The following is an 8,329-nucleotide window of genomic DNA, read 5'->3' on the forward strand; positions in this document are numbered from 1 at the left end:
TGAGGATAATGGGAATCCATTAGAGTGTTTTTAACAGAGGAATAACATGATTAGATTTATATTTAGTGGAATAACGTTGAATACCTGGGCAGCCCAACCCCTTATTTCAATTTATCCCAGATCCTGTGGAAGTAGTGAGCCAGGTGGCCATATTTCTAGCAGGTGCCTGCTACTCCAGAAGCCATCACTGATAGAACAAAATGTGTATATCTGACCTGGGAGAACTGGTCCATACGGGGATGAAACATTTAGAGCCTCTCTCTTGAGAATTTAAACAAAACATAAAACTGTAGTCAAACAAGGTACATAGGAACTAGAAGTAGAGTTGAGTCCATGTAAAAGCTGAAGTTAAGTAATAAAAGTAGCTAATGACCTTGCAGAGTCAGTTCTTCTTTATGGAGACATATCAGAGAAGCAGAGATAAAAGACCTTGAGGTCCCACAAAAGAAGAGTGAGGGCCAGTTATGTTTTCTAAAATTGTCATGAAATAATTTTTTATCTTTTACTTTTAAATTTATCTTTTAAATTGTCATACAATTATTTTTTATATTTTTAATATTTTACATTTGAATTAAATACCTTTAAAACTAGAACTTGTTTGAGAGGGTTCTTCTTCCTTTTTTTCTTAAAGAAAATATTCTTTCCCAAGAGGTTTCAGAAAAAACAGAGAGTAGAGAATATATTGGGTGGAACGCATGAGGGGAAATAGGGAAACCTTTACATGGCTGTTGGCTTAATCGAGGTGTGAAATGACGGTGCTTCAGATCATGGCATAAGCAACGGAAATAGGGCGTAATGGATGTATTAAAGAGACATTTAGGAGGGAGAATAATCAGGACTTGATAATTGCTTGGATGTTGAAGATGGGATGAAAAAGTGGAAGGAGTTCAGGACTATACCAGGTTTCTATCCTAAGTGACTAGATGCTATTCACAGAGGTACCCAGGACTTCTGGATCTCCACACCCATAGCTACTAAATAGCTACACTTGGGTGTCTGTCAGACCTGAAATACAACATATCCAAAATGAAACATTAATCCTCTTGTCCAAGCAGGCAAACATTAATCCTCTTCCCCCTTCTGTATTATATGTTTTCCTTCCCCAGGCTTACAATTTGTGACTTCCCAACTTCTCTTGTAAACATCAGCCATACTTAACTACTTTTATGCTTTCCATAGTTTCTCTTACTCCTGGAATTTTCATCTGTTGATTCTGTCTGATTCTCTATTCTATTTCTTCTTCTTACTTTTTTCATCTTTTAGTTCGAATTTTAGGTGGCACCTCCTCCTAAAAGATTTTCCTAAATGTAGGTTAGCTGGCCCTAACTTATGTGCCAATAGACCTCTAACTTCTCCCCAATATGGCACTGATTATAATTACTTCTTTGTTAATATGTTTCCAGCAATCATTCCAGAACTTTATTTTGTCTCGGGAAAACATAGCCAAGTAGTGACTTGAGATAACCTTTCAAGCCATGTTATTTCTATTGTTCTGACCTGGGTCTGGGGCAGGTGGTGGAGGCTAGATAAATTGATCTCCATTGGAGACAACTCAGCAGGACCCCTGGACTTGATGAATGTTGTTCATTGCTACATGTATATTACCTATCCCAGTTCAGGCACATAGAATACACTCAATAAGTGTTTGATAAATAGGTGAATGAGTAATTCAATTAAAAAATAAATTATAGGTGGGTGATAGGATTTTTAAAGGGTCTTGTGTTTCATTTGAAAACTGTAGGTAACAGTATAAAAAAATACCTAAGAGATCTTGCAGTGGGAAGCAGGAGTCACATGAGGAAACTCTCATGATAGAAGGCCCAGAGAAGTACATGACTCACTTAAGACGAGGGAGAAACTTGTATGGGCTCCAGTTCTCACTGTTGTGCCCCCAAAATGCATTTAGTCCTAGGGATCAGGTCTTCAGGACATGGAGAAGAGTATGCACTGGGCAGAGAGGAGAGATTTTTCCGTGTTCAGCTCTGGAGGTTGAGCTCTTTGGCATGGGTCTTCTAAAGGCACTCCTTCAAGATCACCAGCAGCCTCAGGTGAGGGAGTAGGCTAGAAAATTTCTTGGAAACTCTGGCATCCTCAGTTCCTTTCAAAGTTGATTTGTCCTCTGAAATCTGCCAAAATTATAAAATATTTCATAAAGTTTCAAAAGTACTGTAATAAATGTGCAGTACATAAATTTAAGAAATTTAACAATTTTCTATATTTGCTTTATAGATTTTTATAGAACTAAAACATACAGATACTATTGTAATCCTCTTTTATAAGCTCAGAGTTCCTTTCATCTCTTGGTAATAACCACTGTTATGAAGTTTGTGTGTATCTTTTCTGTCCAAGTTTATATAATTTTACTACATAGGTAGTTGTCTGCAATAAATATAGGAGTACTTTGTATGTTTCAAAGTGTACATACTACATCCATATCTTTGCAGCTTGCTTTGTTTGTCTTGCAGCTTGCTTTGTGAACAGCATTATATTATTGAGATTTATCTGTGTTCATATACACAGATCTGATTTGTTCTTCTTTGTTCTATGAAAACACAGTGTGTGAATTTCACTGTATGGATATACCGTAATGCATTTATCCAGTTTCCAACTGGGAGTTGATTAGGTAGTTTCTAACTCTCTTTTCACAAGTACAATGACTGTGTAATAATTGTGCACATTTCTATTTGAAGACTTTTTAGATTTTTCCAAAAGATATACATGCCAGAATGGAATTACTTTGTCATAAGAAGTCATTAAATTCATTGATATGAGCAGGCACCTAAGTTAAACTTTTTCCATATAGATAGCCGATTTTCCTCACCTAATTTATTAATAATCACGTTCCCCTTCTGATTTGTAACAGTCTCTGCAATGTACAAAGTTGGTACACATGCAAAGGTCTTTTTCTAGCTATATTCGTCTACTCTCTGTCATTATTAGACTATTCTAAATAGTATGGATTTTCAAAAGACTTTGTTGTCTGGTTGGGCAGTTACCTCCTGATTATTATTCTTCCTCTAGCATGTTGGCTATTTTTGGCTCTTTAGATAGATATCCATATTTATTTTAGCATAAACTTTTTAATGTTCCATGGAAACTTTGTTAGGTTTTTGGCTATAATTACATTGAGTTTAAAAATTATGCGGGATAATATGGCTATCTTTCTGTTATTGAGACTTCTCTTTCACAAATATGGTTTGTCTCTCTATTATTTGTTTCTTTATGTACTTTAATAAACTTTCATAATTTTCTCTGGTAAAGATCTTTAGTAGATTTAGGCTATTTACTACATTTTTAGCAATGATGGTATGGTTTTAAAATTACATTTTGTATGGTTTCTTGCAGGCATACAATTTTGCAAATTTAGCTTATAGCCAGAGGAAAGAATAATTTAGGGGACGTTTAGTTTTTTATTCACATGCAAATTTACTCACATGTGATGGACACAATCGTTACGCTTTTGTCAGCGGACGCATGCTGAAACAGAATTATAAAGGTCTGGGATCACTTAAGTCTTCCTCTTCTTTTTATTGACAAGCACATTAGCTGTCAGCCAGAAAAGAGGCAAATCTAGACAGCCTGCCTTTGAGCAGGCTGCCTGGAATCATCAAAATGCTTTATAGATTTTCTGAAAAGCTTTGTGAATTTCATTACGAAGTATTTGTGACAGGCTGTCTGCCAGTGTCATTCTGTTAGTGCCAACTACTTAGGCCAGGTTTGCACTTATTGCATCAGGATTTTTGATAACAAACTTGCTAAACTTTTTTGTTAATTATAATAATTGGGTTGTAGATGTTACTGGATTCTCTAGGTAATCATATTACCTGCAAATAATAGACATTTTGTTTCTTGTCTTCCAATCCTTAGTGCTGTAATGTTTATCTTGTCTTACGATGATCACCACAGCTATAATTCAATGTGGAACAGAATGGGTGATACAGGGCAGATTTTAATGTCCTTGACTTTAAAGAGAATATTTTTTACATTTAACCATTAAATGTGATGTTTACTGTATGTTCGTGAGAGATGTTCCTTATTAGATTACACATCTTTCACTATATCCTCACTGTGTTAATTTTATTATGAATTTTTTTTCTCATTGAACAGTGATTTTATTGCTTGAGTTGGTGGAAGAATTTAGGAAACCAAGGCAGAAGCTGCAGATGACTTATATTTCCAGGGCGGAGGACTTGTGTGGTTTTATAATATTGAGCCAACTGGTGAATACAGCTCTTGATCACAATCAGAAAAATATGGAATGTTTCATGAATTTGCATGTCATCCTTGCACTGTGGCCATCCTAATTTTCTCTGTATCATTGCAATTTTAGTATATGTGCTGCTGAAGCAAGTAATGTGTTGAATTCTTATGAAATATTTTTCTGCATATAGCCTTATATCTTGGCTTCTGATGGATGGATCAAAATTTTCTTTTATCCTTTTTTATCACTACTAACTTGAAAGTACAAACTCAATTTCTGTTCTTTTAACATTCATGCTTACATTTTTAAACATAGCTATTTGTTTCACTAAAGACTAAAATTAATATTTCCATTATGTTCTTTAAGGACAGAAGCCCTTAGAAAATTTTAATTGTAATTTAACTCTCCCATCGTTTTATTTTACCTGATCTTTCTCTAATTCTCCATAATAAAATTAATCATTGTCTTTTTTAATAGTCAATGCATATGTACACTTAACATATTTAGCCGTGTCTTTGCTCACCATTGCTTCTTGCATGTCCTTCACACTTCCTTTTTACTGAGGTAAATCCTTAACAGTTCTTTCAGCGAGAGTCAAAAATATTTCATTTTCCTCATCAGATAGAAAATCATGTAGATTTCCAGTTTGATATTTCTTTTATCTCAGTACTTTAAGATATTATTCATTGTCCTTGGTCTTCTTTTTTTCTGATAGGAAATCTGCCTTCAACCTAATTTTCATTATTTTGTAAAGAATTTTTCTTTTCTTTTTGCATATACAGGTTTTCTCTGTCTTCAACATGTTGCAAGTTACCTTATAGTAACCATACTTCCTGATGTTGGACAAGTTACTTAAAATCTCTGTGGCTCAGTTCCTTGATCTGTAAATGGTGATAATAGTAGTGCCTTACCTCATAAATTGTTGCCGGTATTAAATTAGTCAAATGTATACAGAACTTAGAACAATTCTTGACTGATAGAAAATGCTTAAAAATGTTAGACAGTAATACTATGATTGCTACTACTACTTCCACTACTACTAAAATATTTCTGGGTTATAATTATCTTTATTTTTCTAATTTACCCCCAGTGTGCTTTTTAATGATAAAAATTCTGTTTTCCTTAATTTTGGAAAATTCTCAGCAATTATTACTTCACTTACTGCCTGGTTTTCATACTCTCTCCCCCTGCCCATTGATTCACTAGTAATGTTTTTCACTTTACAGTCATGCACTGCATAACAATGTTTTAGTCAATGATGGACCACATATACAGTTGTAGTCCTGTAAGATTATAATAGAGGTGAAAAATTCCTATCATCTAGTCACCTCCTAGCTATCATAATATGGTATAGCACAATGCATTGCTGGTGTAAACAAACCTACTGCACTGCCAGTAATATAAAAGTATAGCACATACAATTATGTACAGTACAGAAAACTTAATAATGATAATAAATGTCTATGTTACTGGTTTATGCATTTACTATACTATAATTTTCATCATTATTTTAGAGTGTACTCTTTCCACTTATATAAAAAAAAGCTTACTGTAAAATACTATGCCATGTTATGCTGACAGCAGCCTCATACATCTTGCATTTTCTGTGTCTCTTGATTGAATCGTTTTCTCTTGTGCTTATCTCATGTTTGTTTTGTTCATCACGGCCCCTAAGTGTATAAATCCACTGCTAATGTTGCCACTAAGAGGTCATATAGGGTGATTGACCTGGAAATGAAATTAAAATTGATTAAGAAATATGAAGATGGAAAATCAGTAATGGTTATTGCTCACCAGTCAGTTGCGTCCCATTGAACTATAGCTATGATCTTGAAGAACAAGAACAAACTGACAGAAGTTATTGATCTGCATCATTGAAGGCAACAAGACTAACACAATTTTGAGAAGGGTCTAAATCAGACATGGAGAAATTTCTAATGACGTGGATTTTGAAGACTAAACACAGAAGTGTATTCTCAGCACCGTGATGGTCATGGCCAAAGCAAAAAGTTTATTTGCGATGTTGAAAGAAAAGGGTGGACCTGACTATGATGTTGATTTTACTGCTAGCTCTGGGTGGTTTAAATGATTCAGGAATTTTTATTCATCACATAATGTGAAAATGAGTGGTGAGTCTGTGAGTGCTGATGCAAAGGCAGCTGAAGAATTTTTGGAAACTCTAGATAAGCTGGTTGTGGAGGAAAATTACTTGCTGGAGCAAATATTCAATATAGTGGAAACCTCCCTATTCTGGAAACAGATGCCTGAAAGGACTTTCATCCGTAAGGAGGCCAAGTCAATGACAGATTTCAAGGCTTTTAAGGACAGGATAGCAGTCAGTCTTGCTTGGGGGCAATGTTGCAGGCTAGGAACTGAAACCATTTGTGGTCTGGCAGTGCTAGAATCCCAGGACCTTCAAGCATATCAGTAAGCGCACACTTCCAGTGTACTACAGGAGCAATGAGAAGTCATAGATGACCCAGCTCTTCTTCCAAGTTGCCCTCCTGAATTTCTATGCTAGTAAAAAGGAGAAGTACTGTTTGGAGAATAACATACCTTTTGAGATTTTGCTTATTATTGATAATGCTCCCAGATATCCTCCTTTTATTGGTGATCTTCATTCCAATATCAAAGTGGTGCTTTTCCCTCCAAACACCATCTCTTTGATACAACCAATGGATCAAGGAGTTATAGCAGCTTTTAAGGCCTACTACCTGAGGAGAACTCTACTCAGGCTATTGCTGCAATTGAGAAAGACACTGAGAAGACACTTATGCAGTGTTGGAAGGACTACATCTAAGACTGCATCAAGAACCTTGCTTGGGCTTGGGGTGATGTTATCAAGGACATTCAGATGTACGAATGGCATCTGAAAGAGGACACTCAAGAGATTCATCCATGACTTCAAAGGATTTGCCAAAGATGAGGAGGTTGGAAAAATCAGCAAGGCTGTGGTTGAGATGGAAAACAACTTTAACTTGGGTGATAGTAAGGATGATATTGAAGAGCTCCTGGAAGTGCTTCCCAAGGAACTGACAAACGAGGTGTTGTTGGAACTAGAACAGGAATGCATAGATGAAGAAGAAGCAAGAGAAAAGAAAACTGCAGGAGAAAAAAAGAAGAACCCCCCAAGAAAATTTACAGTGAAGGATTTAGCAGAAGCTTTTGCAAACCTCAACAAGCTCCTTAAAAAGTTTGAAAATATGGACCCCAACATCAAAAGGTTTTCATTAATAAAGAGGAATTTTCATGGTGCATTATCTGCTTACAGTCAAATCTATGATGAAAAAAGAAACAAAGCAAGCAAACCATCATGGACATATTTGTGAAAAGAGTGACAATTCAAGAGGAGCCTCAGGCAGCTTCCAGAAGAAGCATCATCATCCTAGCAGATGACAGCTTCATGCGTATTACTGTCCCTGAAGAGCTTCTAATGGGACAAGATGTGAAGGTGAAAGATAGTGATATTGGTGATACTGAACCTGCATAGGCCTAGGATTACGTGTGTGTTTGTGTCTTAGTTTTTAACAAAAATATTTAAAAAGCAAATAAAAATAAAAAATTAAACATTGACAAAAGCCTATAAAAGAATATGTAAAAAAGAAAATATTTTTGTACTGCTATACGTGTTCGTGTTTTAAGCTAAGTGTTATTACAAAAGAGTCACAGTTAAAAAACTAAAAAGTTTATAAAGTAAAAAAGTTACGATAAGGTAAGGTTAATTTATTATTGATGAAAGAAAAGAGTTTTTAAATAAATTTAGTGCAGCCTAACTGTGCAGTTTATAACGTCTACAGTAGTGTACCGAAATGTGCCAGGCCTTCACATTCACTCACCACTCACTCACTGACTCACCAGAGCAACTTCCATTCCTGCAAGCTCCATTCATGGCAAGTACGCTTTACAGATGTGCCATTTTTTATCTTTTATACTGTATTTTTACTGTACTTTGTCTGTTTAGATACAAAAATACTTACCATTGTGTTATAATTGCCTACAGTAGTCAGTACAGTAACATGCTATACAGGTTTGCAGCCTAGAAGCAGTAGGCTATCCCAGATAGCCTAGGAATATAGTAGGTTATAGCATGTCGGTTTGTGTAAGTACGCTCTGTGATGTTCGCACAAG

The 8,329-nt window shown here is 35.5% G+C and overlaps 1 non-coding gene across 1 annotated transcript; it reads right to left on the reverse strand.

The window, feature by feature from the left end:
- Nucleotides 1–4,247: 4,247 nt before the first annotated feature.
- On the reverse strand, nucleotides 4,248–4,350 carry LOC139084364 (U6 spliceosomal RNA). Its single transcript, XR_011541711.1, has one exon. It is a non-coding gene; the product is annotated as a U6 spliceosomal RNA (small nuclear RNA).
- Between the last annotated feature and the right edge of the window lie 3,979 nt (nucleotides 4,351–8,329).

The sequence above is a fragment of the Equus przewalskii genome, chromosome 6, assembly GCF_037783145.1.
Source record: "Equus przewalskii isolate Varuska chromosome 6, EquPr2, whole genome shotgun sequence".
Classification (NCBI taxonomy): Eukaryota; Metazoa; Chordata; class Mammalia; order Perissodactyla; family Equidae; genus Equus; species Equus przewalskii.